This window comes from Neofelis nebulosa, chromosome 13, assembly GCF_028018385.1.
Source record: "Neofelis nebulosa isolate mNeoNeb1 chromosome 13, mNeoNeb1.pri, whole genome shotgun sequence".
Taxonomy (NCBI): domain Eukaryota; kingdom Metazoa; phylum Chordata; class Mammalia; order Carnivora; family Felidae; genus Neofelis; species Neofelis nebulosa.
In genome coordinates, this window is record NC_080794.1 from 72,159,889 (window position 1) to 72,177,583 (window position 17,695).

The window sequence follows — 17,695 nt, forward strand, 5'->3', positions numbered from 1 at the left end:
TCTCTTAGACATTTCAAGTTAGTCTGAACGTTCCACAGAACTGAAGCTTGCCAAGCAAAGCTCATATCTGTGGCTCTTTGAGTCACTAATGGTTCTACCATATTTCTAGAATTAACGTCCCCATCAGCCAGAGATTAAACTTTTGTCTCTTCTCCCTCCCACCCCAGATATATCCTTGTTAAGGGAAAAGCACTTTTGTTTTGATTTTATGGTTTGTTTTCAGTCTACCACAAGTTTGAGATGCCTTATGTTTCTTTAAAAAAAATGACACTTCATGCTTTCCCAGCACTTGAGTTGGAGACAACTTCTCATTGTGCTGGTTTGAGTTCTGGCACTTGAGAGTATCTTCATTCTGAAGCCTGTGGAATGTCCCCCTCATATTTGAAACAGAGAGCTTATCTTCTGTTCATTGGTTAAGCCCTAGCCCTTGATGGTGCCCCAAATTAGTGTCTCATCCAAGTTGTGTTTGAGAATGTATGAGCATTATTAGGAGGGCATGAACTCTTTTACAGCAAAAGCAGAGGGGGGGAGTCCTTAGAACAATGAGTTCAGTCATGGGGATACCTAATTCCATATAAAAATCAATAAGATAGCTAAAATATGTTTTGACTTATTTTCTTCTAAAAATGTCATCTTTTCCTAACTTTCAAACAGTTGGTTACAAGTCATTTTACATATTAAAAATACACATTATTTTCCAATACTGTGTGTTTGAAAATATATAACAAAATGGCATTTTTACAAGATTTACATGAAACAAATATTTGAAATAAAATTGGAGTTGGAGGGCAGTGGGAGGAGTATTAGGATATTTTGAGTCTCACAGGAGTTCATACTATAGTTGTTAAGCCTTTGGCACTCTGTAGAGAGTGTTTTTATTTAAAATCCACAAAACTGGTAGGGAGAGGGAAGGAGAAATTTGATTGCTTGAGAGTTACCCTAGAAGATTGGATCTGTAAATTTACATGAATCTCTGAACCAGGCAAGTGTATATGAGTGCCAAATGATGTCTGAACTAACCAAGAAAAACTTGCTTTTCTGTATGACTGTAGTGAAAGCGTTGGTTCCCAACAACTTTCACGTTTATAAGGATTTTTTTTAAGGGACTAACTACACGTTGGGCAAGCAACTGTGTCGTCCAAAAAGTATTGGCTGAATTTAACGTACTGGGGGCATGTGGATTCCTAAGAATGTCACACCTTGTCTATGCCAATAAATCAGAGTGTCTATTCTTGATACTAAATCTGATGTCATTGGCAGATTTTCCTCCTTATTGGAAGGATAATATTCAGAAGGGAGAATATTTTTTCATGTATTTTGCTCTGTGATTGGGGTGTTTTTAGGATTTTTTTTTTAATTTCTTTAACTATGAAATAATACTGGTAAGTCCCATGATAACTAGATCTGGATTTCATTTTGTCTTTTCAACTCTGTGTGATCTTGTGCGCATTCCTGACATGTTACAAACAGCTTGTGTCTCTGAATGTGCAGTATTAATTTTCAGTGGTGAAAGCCCCAAAAGGAAACAGACTGATTCTTCCATGCACAAACAGCTGGGCAGTTGTGGATGGAATTAATTGCTGATATACATTGGCTGTGTTTTTCTTCTCTTGTCATTTCCTTTGCAGCTGTGAAAGTGAAGTTTGACTTGAAAACAGACATTTCCAGCAGTGCAAATCCAAAAAATATCAAAATGGGATTCTTTAAATATAATATCTGCTACCTTGGAGTTCAGTTTGGGGGTGAGATGGAAAAGAGCAAAGGATGGCAGGCCGTTCATAATTACATATATGGTTGAAAAATAGATCAATCACATGGACTATGAGAAGTATTTTTGAATGGATTTATTTATTTTATGGCAAGAACAACCTCATAATCCAACAAAAAGCTAGATCAGTCAGCAAGCACCCCCTTCCTAGGATCCTGAAAGAGAGTGTTCTAGGCCATCTCTGAAAACATCAGGGGAAAAAAAAAATATCAAAATGTTCAGTACTCCAGACTGGTTTATTGTTCCACTGTGAAAAAGTAGCAATTGGCAAGGGTAATGTGACAACATGTATCATTAAAAATAATATTTTCCTGGTCTTATCCAAAAGCCTTTTCATTGTTTTAAATTCAGTGTAAATGATTATATAGCTTATTTTTTTGCATATATGAAAATTTTACTGAAAAAGAAAAAAAAATTTTTTATTCCAAGAGTTACAGGAGTTCAATTAAAAGTTACTGTTGGTTGTATGTCTGAAAGTACACATATAGGAGTAGTATTGATTAAAATCACTTTGAACTATAAGGAGATGTTTGGTAACAGTTTCAATAACTGATAAATTATTTTCAACACTAAGTTTTTAGGCAGTATGTGTACATCTTACAGGATATCTTATTTGGCAATCAGAAAAAATCAAAACTCTTATGAAATTATTTGCAGAAGTAGGTGATGACAAAATATATATAAGTTTGGTATGCAAATTCGTGATTTTCACCAAAATAATTCTTCCTTTTATGTATGTTAATATTCTACCAAAGCAAGTTTATAAATCGAATCCCTTATTTTTTAAGGCAACTCTTGCTAGTTAGTGGATAAGAAAATGCTTTTATTGTTTCTGCATTGCCAGGAGAACTAGACCCTTGACAGAGAAGGGTGGGTCATGCTTTTATGTTCACGATGGGGCCCCCTGTTTGGGCCAACTAGGCCAAAAGTAAAGTTCTAGGGTGAGCTATGTTGCCAACACCTTGAGATATGCAGAAGCTTCTATTGCTAAACTTAGAAGCTGGCATAGTTGGACTTCCTCTGTAGTAGTCAGTCCCCTTCCTCCTCGCATTCTGCTGGCTGAGCTGCGTGATCTACCTTGCATTTTATCTTCACTTTTCTTCCCCAAGAAGAAATGAGCCCATATTTTATTTTGTGGCAGGAAGGCTGATCTACAACATGAACTTTTCCCCCATTTCTTGGAGGATCATCAACCAATTAGTTTTGATTCTGAGGCCCTGAAAAATGGGGTAGCAGTAGGAATGTGCAACATGCTGTCACTGAAGTCTGCTTGGGTGTGTTGTTTCCCCCAGAGTGGGCTCCACCCTTGCCCTAACCGCACCGTGTGTGGATATCTCACTGTTTAAAAAACAAGGTTCATTTTTAGGGCAGCATTGCTTCAGAATTGCCACACAAAAACCAGCTTAAGAAATGTACAGCAACTTCAAATTGTTTTGTAAGTAATGGGTTGTCTGTTTGTAAAACTGATAGTGCATAGCTTAGGGGGAAGCACAGATAAGATAGATGGTTAGTTTTGTGTTAGCTGCTGGTAATATGCCGTGCTCTCCTTGGGAAGGATCCTGCGGCTTTATCACTCAGCTAAATTTTTTTCCTACTAGTTCACTTGTTTGCTTTTTTTTTTTTTCTTTTTTTTCTTTTTTTACTAAACAATTTACTGAACTGTTGTTGTTTTTGCTTAGGGGATCACAGTGATTGTTTAAGGAAAATACTGGTAGTTTCCCAAATGTGCTAATTATTTAACATAAAAATGCTTGAAGGTAGTGGTTTGCACTGAATTTATTGGACCCACTAACAGCATAATCTAGCGGTACTGTATTTCGAGACATCGTGACATGAACTTTGTGTGTAAGAGTGGGTTCATTGAATTAAAAAAAGGCAGCATCTAAAGAGCCTTTATTTCTGTCATAATGATGCTTTGTCCTGCTGCTGTTGGGTATTTGTCAGAAGAGTTGGGGAAGGCTGCAGCCCAAAGTTCTGTTCCCTGCCTTGTCTGTGCCTCTGTTCTTTATAGACTTTGTGACGTGAACTGTAAGTTGAACTATAGGAGAGAATTGCTGTTATTCAATGAGGTCCACATTTCAGCAATTTTTTCTTTGCGAATGGATCTGACTCCCTCCCCCCCCTTAGATACTGGGGTTCCGTCTGTAGCTAGGTTTTCATGCCTGTGGAGTGTTTAATTATGCACTGACTAAAGTAGGCACATTGAGAGAGAGAGACTGCTTCGTGATCTCTTCTGCACTGACTGTTGTCTTCCTCTCGTGCGTGTTCAGTTGATCTCGTACCCTTGTGGGATAGACACACCCATTCAGTACAAGCAAGATGAACAACTTGCTTCAGTTGAAATCAAAGCTGAATGTTGAAAATGTCAGATTTTCGTAAAGCCTGCGGGGTGACCTTGTGTCATCCTTTTTGGACTTACACTTGTGAAGCGTACACTTTCCTTGCTTTAGCTTCCTCTTTGAAAATTAGTAGTAATTGTGTTTAGCTATTTTCTAACATCACAAAGATGTAAGAATAAAGGGGAAGCTTGGTATCAGAAAAAAAAAAAAAACTAGCCTGTCAATCAAAAGGCTGTTTCTTTTGGACACTGGTTTCTTCACTTTTTTAAAAAAATTTTTGGATGTTTATTCATTTTTTGAGAGAGTACACGTGCGAATGGGGGAGGGGCAGAGGAAAACGGAGACACAGAATCTGAAGCAGGCTCCAGGCTCCGAGCTGTCAGCCCAGAGCCCAAAGCAGGGCTCAAACCCACAAACCATGAGATCATGACCTGAGCCGAAGTCGGAAGCTTAACTGACTGAGCCACCCAGGCGCCCCACTGGTTTTCTTCAGGGAAACTTGGGAATTTGGGTTAGCTCTCTAAGATCTTTTCCAGCTGAGAATACCTACCCCACTTCTCTTTGTAAAGACACATGCCTTTTCCAGCAATACTAAAGGGGATGTATTAGATTAGAATTGAGACAAAAAAAAATGTTGGGGCGCCTGGGTGGCGCAGTCGGTTAAGCGTCCGACTTCAGCCAGGTCACGATCTCGCGGTCCGTGAGTTCGAGCCCCGCGTCGGGCTCTGGGCTGACGGCTCGGAGCCTGGAGGCTGTTTCCGATTCTGTGTCTCCCTCTCTCTCTGCCCCTCCCCCGTTCATGCTCTGTCTCTCTCTGTCCCAAAAATAAATAAAAAACGTTGAAAAAAAAATTAAAAAAAAAAAAAATGTTTAGATGTTAACCCAGAATCATTCTTATAAATGACATGAAAACTAAAGCTTTACTTTAAATAAACTGTGTATATTAGAAATTTTGGAAGTTTACATTTTGATTCTATTCCTGAGCAGAATTGGCTAATAAATCATCACCTCAAGAAGAAAAAAAATTTCAAATTGTGTTTTGCATCCTGAACCAATACACAAATCATATACACACCACTTAATTTCTGAAATAAGTTTCCCTTAAGGCACAGAAAACACTGCTATTTTTTTGTTACGTTTCATTTTTAAAATGTTGGTTTCAGTCCACTGAACTAGATGATCTCTACTGTCCCCTTGAACTCTAGGAGAATACATTTACTCTTAGACTTTTTTATAGTTGCTCCAGAGCAAAGTTTGCCAACCAGTTGGTTGTTAAATATTGAAATAGGGAGATTTTGTAAATAGATTTTATTTGGAACTTATAAAATTTGGAATTTGGTAGTTAATATCTCCAGTAATACTTCATCTTATTTTTTTCTTGTAATAATTATGTAATTATTTTTATAATTATAAAAATGATCTATTTTCACATCCTCTCATGATTATTCCAGTATTCTGTACAAATCTTATTCATACATACCATATTAGTGAAAACTAATACACATACCATAACATGAAAAGGGTTGGGAAGTCTTTTCTAGAGAATTGGATATAATGTGTCATGTGGAATAGATGTAGAGTATCAGGTTACTATTGATAGACCCTCATCTCTATCTCTCTCTCCAGAGGTTTCCCAGGACTCTACAGAAGTTCCCTTCTCTGCTTTAACATACTTTTAAAAAGTGTTAATTTTATAACTTAAAAAATATGTACAGTAAAAAGATGAAACCATATAAGAGGCATATGACAAAATGTCTCTTTGCAACCCTAATCCCTCAGCCCTACTCCTGAGGGGGGAAACTTCTTTCTTTTTCCAGATAATTTCTATGGATGAGTGCCCTTTTTAAAAAATAAAATAAAATTATACAACACATACCATTATGTGTCTCATTCTTTTTAATGGCTGTATAGTACTTGAGGGTATGGATGGATGTACTATAATAAATCCAATCGTCCTTTAATAGATATCTGGATTGTTTTCAAGTTGTTCCCTTTGTCCCCTGTCAGATATACTTATGGTATCAGTCCTCTCTCCTATCTCCATTTTGGGGCAGAACCCAGGTGCTATAGCAAAGGGCTGATAGTGCTGTGCAAAAATAGAGAATCCCTTCATCAAATTCTCCTCTGGCTAGAGCACCAAGGGTACGCCCCTCTGTCCCAGCCATTTATGAGTGGGTAAGAACTGTCCTGGGAGTAATTTTTCAGCAGATTAATGAAATAACATTGGGCTCAAAGTCTGGTAACTTGAGTGTAAGATTGTGGGCAGGTTACTTAATCTCCTTGAACCCTCAGTTTTGCCATCTATAAAATGAGAGATTGGAATAGATGAGTTTTAATGCCCTTTCCAACCATAGTATTTATGTACATTTTTGTTGGGGTATTGATTTAAGCTATATAACCCAATTTATATTAAGTTTCTGGTCTTTAAATTGAAAACATCTTTTGTGTATATTGTGTGATGTGTAATTTATTTGACCTACCATATGGACTAAGCTATTTTAAAGTTTAAGAATGTGAAAAAGAGAAGTTGAATATTATATTTTATATAAACTCTCCTTTTCTAAAAAGCCCATTTCAAAAGTATAAAACCCATTCCAGGAAAAAGCAGATCTTTTTATCAAACTTGAATACTTGAGGAGAAGATTCTGAGTGAGGTGATGTTTGTTTTTAAAATGGATCCTTGTAATTTTCAGTGAATCTAACCATTCAAGGCTAATCCTCAGGGCTTTGAAACTTGGCATTAGCCCCCTTGCCTAAATTGTTTTCATATTCTAGTCCTCTAATCCATCTTCTTGTTTCATTGAATGCTAAAACTAGTAGTGCTCAACATAGCTAAAGTTTTCTGATTTGGTGCTGAGGAAGCAGCCTAGAGGTGAGCTGCACGCTATCATCCTGCCAGCAAAGTTACCAAGTTACACAGCAAAGTTAAAAAGTAACAGAAGCAGGAATTTTTGCTGCATCACACATAAGATATTTAGGATTGCCTGTTTCACCATTTTATTCTTGTAATTCTGTCAAGTGACAGCTGTCCTGAAAGCAGAATGGCAAAGAACTTCATTGTTTGATTTGTTTAATAACAACAAGAAGATAAAAGGCATTTTCTCAGCGCAGAGGTCGGGGGAGTCTGTGTGTGTTTGTATGCTGGTTTAGCCTAGGTATAGCCTTCCTATACCTTGAATAAGTATCCTTCTCTAAAACCAGAGATGTTATTTATTATGTAAGCAGTGCTACATAAATCCTATTGGTATTCTGTGGTCATTTTCATATCAGTTGTTTGACATATGGTTCAGTTCAGCAAAATGTATCGAGGGCCGCCTACTGTGTTAAGTGGTGAAAGTACCGAAATGACAGAGACAGCCTCGCTGGAATCTATTAAAATGACGACCTTCTTATTTTCTCCATTGTTAGAATTTTCTAGTATCCACTGGTTAAGTATAACTGGGACAGAGGAAGTTCTTCAAAGTTTGTGAAAATAGATGAAAACAAGGGGGCTTTAATGTCTTGTTTGGACAGTGTCATCTACCGTGGAGGGCACACTCTCCTGTGTGTGGATCTGCTAGTGACGTCGGTTTCTCACCAATCAGACTCTAAACAAAAGACAGCAACGGTGGTTGGACTAATTTAGCCTCAGTTTTTGCCTAGCTAAATGTACCTGATCTACAAAAACCTGTTGTAATTATTGTACCTCATATATTATGATTTCATCTAGTGCTTGTATGACACTAACCTTGAAAATGGTCACACTGTGTCTTGATGACACATCCTGATACCTTCTTTGTCAAGTTACCCCATCCATTGTGACATTTACGACTAAGGAAATTCTCTATAGTTGGAAATATACAGGATACTGCTGTCTACAGGATGTTGAACAGCTTTGTCTAAAACATTCACAATCATTTTAGAAAAACAATCCTATGATAGCACAGTCAGTCAAATAGATTATAGTTTGAGCTGAAGCAGAAAACCATTTTAAGTGTGTGTGTGTGTGTGTGTGTGTGTGTGTGTGTGTGTGTGTAAAAGAGGAGAAAAAAAATCTAATCGTTACTCTGGTCGTTATGCAATCCAAGAAGGGACTGCTGTTTCTTCTTCGGAGCCCAGCTTTTGGCTGGGGTCCTGTGACACACAGTGGGAATTCACTTCCTATCAGGAAACGCTGTTTTTCAATGTATTATCTTGTTGAGACAACCACAGTGAACAATAGGCTATTAATGTATTAGAACAACAAGTGTCATAACTAAGCCAATATTTGCTTTGTTTTGCATGTCACCCTAAAAAAAAAAAAAAAAAAAAAAAAACTTTTGGCCGGGCTTCAGAATGCATTTTACCATCAGTAACTGCTGGGCATAAAAGCCGTGACAGTTAAAAAGAACAAAGAAGAGAAAAATGTGTTAATAACGGTGATGAGCTTTCTGCAGGTTTACTCAGTTCCTGCCCAAAAAAAACGAGAATAAATTTAATAGTTTCGTATATATCTTTCAGGTATGAAAAATGTCCACTTAAAGGCCCATTTTGAGTTTTGGAAGCCACACCAAGAAGCTGGTATAAAGAAAAAGCCTCAAACTCATTTCTCTCATGAAATGTCAAACCCTCTTATGAGATAGATCTCATTCAATTTTGGATACTTGTATTTAAAATAATTTTATAACCACCTCACTTTATACGTGAAGAAAATCAGACCTTACCTTTCATTTCAATCTTCCTTTACTGTCTTAACCCAAAATTCTGTTTAACAGCAATTCTTAACAACTCTTGGGTATTTTATATTTTTCTTTTGACAGTTGTCATAAACTGGTTTCTACTCTCCGTTATCTTACCATGTAGTCATGTTTTAGTTCTTTCTGTGATTAAGCTGAAAAGTCCTTAAAGGCAGGACCTAGACCTGTGCCTTATATTTCCTTGTAGACTTTACCTAACAGCTGAGTTAGTGTTTGCTGATGGATTGGATCAGTAGTTTTTGTTTTTGTTTTTGTTTTTTACTTTAAGATGACATTTTTGTACCATCACTTGTACCTAGTCTCAAAATCCAGGAGAAAAATACAGATTTTTTTAAATTGTTCTTTTTATATCGTCATTCTTTTTGTGATTACTTTTCAGTCAGCTTAAGACATTTCATATTCAGGTCACAATATTCATTACCTCAACCATCTTGGGTAGCTGGCCATTCTGAACAAACCATGATTAGCCCAGTTTTCTAGGGTTGCTCTAAATTCTCTGCCCTAGTTTATTCTAAAAGAAGTAGAGAATGGGATATTATGATTCAATAGTCCTACTCCCCTCACTCAGTTTAATAAACCTTTATTGTATAACTGTAAGCAGACAGTAAAGAAAGGAAAAAGATGTTGACCCAGTTACTGGGCTAGACAGACCTACTCAAATAATTTAAAGGCAACACAGACTCTGAAAAAATTGTTTTGGAAGCAGTACTGGGGTGGGAGCTGAGGAAGGCTAATTCTTAATTCTGATGGAAGAGATTGGGAAAGCCATCATGGAAGGCGTTGACTTTTGAGTAAGACCTCAAAGTATGGATTAAGAGTTGAATGGATGGTGGCACTTGGTGATTCAGTCGGTTAAGTGTCCAATTTCAGCTCAGGTGTGATCTTGTGGTTCATGAGTTTGAACCCCGCATCGGGCTATCTGCTCTCAACGTAGAACCCACTTTGGATCCTGTGTCCCCCTCTCACTCTGCTTTTCTCTGTCTCTCTCTCTTTCTCAAAGATAAACATTAAAAAAAAAAAAAAGTTGGATGGATGGAGACTAGAGGGGAAAACAGTCCTAGCATATAAGAAATAATGTGAGCAAAGCATTAATCAGGGAAAAGCCTTCTGTTTGGGAAAGTCCTCATTTTCCTCTAAGTCTGTGAGGGATAAACTTGGAAATCTTTTCCATCCTCCTTTCAGAGCCCGAATTTTAGAACTCCTCCCACCCCCCAGGCTGATTCCTAAGTATTTCTTAAAGATAGGAATCCAAGGTGGGTTGTTTTTTTTTTTTTTTCCTTGAAGGAGGGACTAAGAAACTTGCAGAGTTTTTGAAGTTAATTTTTTAATGTTTATTTATTTTTAAGAGAGAGAGAGCTAGCTAGCAGGGGAGTGGCTGAGAGAGAGACACAGAATCCAAAGCAGGCTCCAGGCTCCGAGCTATTAGCACAGAGCTGGACACAAGGCTCGAACCCACAAACCATGAGATCATGACCTGAACCGAAGTCAGATGCTTAACTGACTGAGCCACCCAGGCACCCCAGAAAATTGTGTTTTTGGAAAATTACAGTAGGTAGCTTTGTGTTTCTCAGTTGTAACCATGAACCCTAAGGGTTATAGTGTCCATACTACCTTTTAGATGTTTAAAATAGACTCTTAAAAACTGAGAACAAACTGAGGGTTGATGGGGGGTGGGAGGGAGGGGAGGGCGGGTGATGGGTATTGAGGAGGGCACCTGTTGGGATGAGCACTGGGTGTTGTATGGAAACCAATTTGACAATAAATTTCATATTTAAAAAAAAAACACTTTCTGGCACTTTACAACTCTACAGAACCCTTCCTTGACAATAGAGATCGAAAGTAGAAACAAAATATTTAACAAACTCTGGAGAGCTACTTAAGTTGCTAAGCTCCATGAAGATTGCTTTTTATTTGACAATAAAGTACTTGATGTCGGCTTTAAGTCCAGCTAAATAGGCACTATAGAACTAAGCTGAGTCTGGTCTTTGTGAGCCTCAGAAAAACAAGAATCCTACTCCAAGCCTGAATTTAAAATATAACAAGCAACTTAAGTGGACCCTTCAGGCATGTGTGAGTACGCACAAAAAGCTGCGTCATAAAGTTTATTCTCTCTAGTGAATTACGAGGAAAACTTGAAAAAGCAGCATTCTTGTTATTTTAAAAAATGGTATAAATGGTTCTAAATTCTTATGAAAATACACCAAAAATGTGTTTTGTGTGTTGTTAACCCTGAATACTTAACCTACAAACTACTTAAAATCAAGAAATGGGAGCTTGAGGCATCAGGTGACTTTTCTTTTTCTTAAAAGTTAACATTTAATGCATAGTAGCTTCTTTTTTAATGTTTATTTATTATGACAGAGAGAACATGCACACGTGAGCAGGGGAGGGGCAGGGAGAGAGAGAATCCCGAGCAGGCTCCACACAGCGCAGAGCTGGACACGGGGCTCAATCTCAAGAGCCATGAGATCTTGACCTGAGCCGAAATCAACAGCACGCTTAACCGACTGAGCCACCCAGGTGCTCCAATGCATAGTAGCTTCTGAAATTAGTTTATTGCCAAGCCTTTAAAGGGATGTTTTACTGCAGTTTGTATTTTAAATCTTTTCTTAGGTCATATGATCTTTACATGTATATGTTCTATGTATCTGAGAACAGATAAGGTGAGTCTAGGTAATGTGAAAAGTCTCAAGTGAAATAAATTGAGGGACACATTGAGAAGTCACATTCTTTTGGGGACCTCTTTCATCATATGGAGAATTGAGGGGGTGGAATGAGATGTAATAATATTTTATGTCCTATTAAGCTCTAACACCTTTAAGTTTTAAAGATGCTGTTTATTTTGGTTCTAATTAGGTAATATTAAGGAAGGGCAATATTTATTTCTTGGGACAGTTGTTATTTGGGTTTATAAATGTTTTGTTTCTCTGCTATCCTTACAAAGGTATTTTGCATCCTTTAAAAATCTGCATGTCTGTTCTCTTTGTTAAATTTTCCTCCATAAATTAAATGATGGATTCATTTAATGCTTCCTCTTTTTTCCTGAATTTGACATTAGACTTTTTAAGTCTTCTTTCAGATGTTCTTAGTTTTTATTAAGACGGAAGGTTTCAGCTGTGGGTTAGAGACTTACATCATTTTTCTCTTCCCATTGTCTCAATGTCAGAAAAGAATCTCCATCTCTTTTCTCATATATGAATTAGTTGTCATAAAATATCAAAAGGTATACATACATTTTCAAGGTTCTTATTCATATCAACTAAGCCTACCTTTCTAAAGTTTTATTTAAGTAGTCTCTACACCCGACATGGGGCTTAAGCTCACGACCCTGAGATCAAGAGCCACACACTCCTTCAACTGTGCCAGCTGGGTGCCCTTGACTTTTCAAGGCTAAATCTTACATTGTACTTGGTCAGAACCTAGACCTCTTTAAATGATAATAAATGTCCAAACAGTTCTAGATGAAATAATGGGGCATATATAATCTAGGTATTAGGATCCAAAGGACTCACCCACAACTACCTTTCCTTCCTAAAGCTTACAATTATAGTTGTAGTGATATTACACTTGGTGGAAGATTAAACTTGGTGAATGACCAGGAATTTTGCTTATTTATTATTGACTTAATAATGTAATTCCTCGGTGTCAGGTCCTGTACCACCTGCTTTCATGTTCAGGTAAACTTTGTGGTAGGAAAAATCTATGAAAATATATATTTTGCCAAAGAATTCATATTAGAGGTAGGGACCTAGATATGGTGTTCATATAGGTGGTTCGCTTAGAGGTGGGGCCTGGGGTAAGAGAGGAGTTGGAAACATTTACCAAAGGATCTTAATGGGTATAAATTTGAAATGACTAAAAATTGTAAAACATCATTGGGGATTAAGGGGAGGGATGGAATCGTGAAAGGTAGAGACACAGTACAGCACAGTAAGGGGTGCCTGGGTGGCTCAGTCGGTTAAGCATCCGACTTCAACTCGGGTTATGATCTCACAGTTTGTGGGTTCGAGTCCCACATCCAGCTCTGTGCTGACAGCCCAGAGCCTGAAGCCTGCTCTTGATTTTGTGTCTCCCTCCCTCTCTGTGTCCCTCCCCTGCTAGCACTCTGTCTCTTTCTCAAAAATGAATAAAAATATTAAAAATTTTTAAAAAACAAATAGCACAGTGGTTAAGAACGGAGGTTCTGGAGCCAGTCTCCTTGAATTCATATCTCCATATTGCCACTCACACATACTCTTGTGTGACCTTGGATAAGTAACTTCTCTCTGCTCTTAGTCTGTGAAATGAATATGGGAATAGCACCTACCTTTCTAGGGTTATTATGGGGATTAAAAGAGTTAAAACATGCTACATTCTTTTTTTTCTTTAATTTCTTTTAGTGTTTGTTTATTTTTGAGAGAGAGGGCGAGTGAGGGAGGGGCAGAGAGAGGAGTAGACACAGAATCCGAAGCAGGCTCCAGGCTCCGAGTTGTCAGCACAGAGCCCGCTGTGGGGCTTGAACCTGTGAACGGTGAGATCATGACCGAAGCAAAGTCGGACACTTAACCGACTGAGCCGCCCAGATGCCCCAAAACAAGCTACGTTCTTAAAGCAAATTAGACATTAGATGGTCAAGAAATGTTAACTACTAGCCCTTACCCCTCTCTTTGCGTAAAAACATTTTCATCAAAAATGGCATTTTTGAAAATTCTGATGTAATTTGCTTAATGAAAATATACACAAGCTAAGTTACTAAAAAGGATAGTGTGAGGGATGGAGTTGGAGTGGCCGAACATGCCTGACTAGGATTTGGAATCTAGGTGGATCCTTGAGAACAGGGCAGAACCCTAGCAACAGACAGTGGGAAAGAACCCAGGTGTGTGGACTGTCGATTCAACAGTAGATGCCAAACCCTGGCACATAGGCAGAGCATAGGGGCAGGGTGTTTTGATAATTGAGAGAAGGCTAGATGGGGAATCAATACCAGTGACCTCTGCATGGCATCAGAAATCCCCTATGAGCCAAGATGCGAGCTATCAGGTGACCTCAGGGAACGAGAGAAAACAGAGGGTCTAAGACGGAGACCTGGGGTAGCAACTTTAGGTCCAATTTTGAAAATATTTGGAGTTACCTGACAGAAACGAGAAAGAGTTATAGGCTGCCTTTTATAGTGAGTAGAGGGCTGAGAGAGTTTGAAAAGTATTGCTCAAGTGAAAGTCAAACAACAGAGCGGAAGCAGCAGCAGCAAGATTATACTTGATGAGCTGCTTAACTAGTTTCTTACGGATTTTTGTAATCCTAGGGATCCAGAGCCTATGGCACGATGCCGAATCTGCAGGTTAGGGGTCAGTGGTCCCTCATGTGGGGAGATGGGCAGAAGCACAGCATGTATGTAGGCATGGCAAGAAACCTGCTAATCCGAACAAGTGCTTTTTAAGTCCGTCTTTGGTTAAATGAAAAAAAAAAAATTCCATCAAACTGTAATCTTTTATAGTTTGATAACTGTGTTAATACTGTTTCGTATTACACATTCATTGTGAATCTTTTTTTTTTTTTTTCACAAAGAAATTTCTGTTCAGCTTCTGAGGTGACAAAAACATTCATATGTTCTTGGCTTCAGATTTTCTTGGAAACATTGTTTCTCAGTCTGAAATTGCAGTTTGCAGAAGTCATGCCGCTGGCTGTGAAGATAACTGTGTTGCCTCGCCCTTAACTTATATCGAATGTCATTCGTGTTGCTGTTTTGATTTCTGTTATTTCTAAGGAGATAACTTGGATTCTGCAAAGGTGTCTGGCTATCTGTCCACATTGTTGCGATGGTCAATTGTCTCCTTAAAATGGGTATTATTATCAAGATGGAAATTCCATTGGAACAGCGTATTTGTTTTCTAGAACTACCATAACAAAGTACCACAAAATGAGTGGCTGAAAACAACAAAAATGTATTCTCTTACAGTTCTTGAGTCCAGAAGTCCAAACTCAGTGTGTCAGCAAGGTTGGTTTCTTCTGGGGGCTCTGAGGGAAAACCTGTCATGTGCTTCTCCTATCTTTTGGTGCTGGCAGGTGTCTCAAGCTTGTACAGCATACTTTTAACCTCTGCCTCCATCATCTAGCTTTTTTCCCTGTGTCTCCTCTGTCTCCTCTGTGTCTGTGTCCACATCTCTCTCACTTTTGTAAAGACGTTAGTCCTTGGGTTTAGGGCCTGCCCTAATCCAGTATGACTTCATCTTAATTTGATTACAAATTAAGGCCCTATTTTCAAGTCAAGTCACATTCTGAAGTAATTATGTGAATTTGGGGGGACACCTTCAACCCAGTACAGTATGTAAAGTTGATCTTTAGATCTAAAGGATGGTTCATTTGAGAAAAGTTAGTTTTGGGGCACCTGGGTGACTTGGTTGAGCGTCCAACTTCGGCTCATGTCATGATCTTGTGGTTCATGAGTCTGAGCCCCACATTGGGCTCACTGCTGTCAGTACAGATCCCACTTGGAATCCTCTGTCCCCCTCTCTCTGCCTATCCCCTGCTTGTGTGCGCACACGCTCTCTCTCAGGGGGAAAAAAAAGCTTTAAAAAGAAGAAAAGAAAAATCTAGTTTCACAAAATAGATTTTTTTCTTTTTTTACAAAAGCAGTTGCTGACATTGATGAACATCTCTTTTCATGGACTGCCATAACAATTATCAGATTTCTAAAATGGCAAGTTATGACCAAATTATTTTTGAAAGTGATTTTCAAGTACTATTACCTATGCTTAATAAATTTCATTTTCGTGGCTCACTAGTAGACTTTCCGTAGAAGGAAAACAGATGGAGCTGTGATGATCTTGAAATCCTCCTTACTAGCCAAAATCTGAAGGTAGGAACTCCTTCAAATCAGACTCCCTTGCAGTGACAATGTATTGAGTTACCTACAGCTTTTGGATTGACTTTTGCAGCTGTATTTTATATGTTATAATCATAACAGCCAAAATTCTTTAGTTGGGATGCCTGAAATAGTAGATCAGGATGAACTCTTGGGACTTATGCATACCCTGTATTCTTTAACTGTTTATATATATATTTTTGCCTTCAGTTTTTAAAATAAAGAACTTTGCCTTTTGTGTGTGTGCCTTCCAGGCCCCCTCCTATTTCTCACTGGTCACTGTGGCTCCATTAGGAATGGACCATTAGAAGTATTGTCCACAGTAACAAATCAGTTTTCTAGACTAGACTTTTGGGTGATTGTTTTGCAAACTCATTTTTTTCTTAATTTTTTAAAAATGTTTATTTACTTTTGAGAGAAAGAGAGGCGTGAGAAGGGAGACACAGAATCCGAAGCAGGCTTCAGGCTCTGAGCTGTCAGCACAGAAGCCGACGCAGGGCTCGAACTCACAGACCGTGAGGTCATGACCTGAGCTGAAGTCGGATGCTTAACCGACTGACCCACCCAGGCACCCCAAACTCAACTCATGTTTAATAATGAGTTTTGTAGGATTGTTTGCATTTCTTCAGAATGAAGAACTAGAATTTCTTGAGTTCAGAATCCTTGAGAAACAAGTAGATGTAAGATTGGAATTTGAGGGAGTTAAGTTTTCCATATTACTTGCATTCTGATATTCACTTTGGAAAGTTTCCTGAGGTTTCTAGATAGATGTACAGTATTAGGTAAGAGTAAATTTGACTTCAGACATTGTCTCAAGAGAATGTCAAAAGCAAGGGCTTTAAATTTTTCGAGCTCAGTGCTGCACAAATAAATACACTTCAGTTTATGAAGTATGTGAGAGTTGATGTTTCTTAAAAAAAAAAAAAAAAGAAAGAAAGAAAGAAAAGAAACTTTTTGCCCAGAAGGACTACCATACAGTAAGAGCCAAACATTTAAGGTATCTCCAGAAATTGAGAGCAATGAATCTTTTTTTTTAAAAAAAATCACAATCTTCAGTGATTCCACTTTTTAAAACCTCTCATTCATCATGAGCTGTCAAGTTCTGGATAGTTTCCTAGATCACAGTTTTAAAAATTTCACTGATACCAGGGGACTCAATAACAGAAACTTAAATGTCTGAGAGGTACATTCGAGTAATCAATCCACTAGTCTCTGTCAACTTTGTCTTAGGAGAAGAAAAAAATCCTTTTGTTTTTTTCCCCCAATCATTTCCAAAAGTTCCGTGTTAAAGACAAACGATGACTGAGGGAATATATACAGAACATTCATCAACTTTCGTAGAAAAGAGAGTAAAGGCACTAAGGCCATGTGTTTTTGGATTTTGCAAAATATTTGAGGGATCACCTCTCTGTGATTGATTGTTTTACTTACCATTTTATAAGGCTATGTATTTATTTATTTAAAAATCAGTTTCGGGTGCCTGGGTGGCTCAGTCAGTTCAGCGACTGACTCTTCATTTCAGCTCAGGTCATGATCTCACGGTTGTGAGATCAAGCCCCACGTCGGGGCTCCATGCTAGGCATGGAGCCTGCTTAAGATGCTCTCGCTCTCCCCCCCTCCCTCCCTCCCTCCCCCCGCCCTTTCTCTCAAAAATTTGTTTCAATAAAAATTTTAAAAAGTCAGTTTCATATTTGCTTTTCCAAATAATTGATGTTGGGTACAATCTGAACTAAATCTAGATAATGGTTGAGTTTAGACTTTAAGACAATACACTTCATCTGAACTTTTCATATATATTTTCACATTTGTAACCCTGCCTCTTGCATGGCCGTTACATTTGGTAAATTTGATCTATTTATAATGAAAGATTTTTTTTTTCTCACCCTGCCAATGTCTAAGCAAGTATCTGCCCCTCTTTTCCCCAATCCCAGCCTTTCAATATGGGAGCCTGGTTCACTGTTCCTTGCAACAGGTAATACTGATCAATAAAATATTCATCAAGTATTGGTACTTTAGTGAGAAAGAGGTTAGA

At 38.1% G+C, this 17,695-nt stretch overlaps 1 protein-coding gene across 6 annotated transcripts in view; it reads left to right on the top strand.

Annotated features, from left to right (window-relative positions):
• Positions 1 to 17,695, top strand: part of ADD3 (adducin 3) — a 125,670-nt gene that overhangs the window by 68,954 nt on the left and 39,021 nt on the right. The window contains exon 1 of one of the 6 annotated variants that reach the window (XM_058697726.1): positions 2,963 to 3,203. The exons of the other annotated variants lie outside the window; for them this stretch is intronic. The gene's annotated coding sequence lies outside the window, so the exon portion shown is untranslated. Of the gene's footprint in view, positions 1 to 2,962; positions 3,204 to 17,695 lie in introns of those variants that run through there. 6 annotated transcript variants of the gene reach the window in all.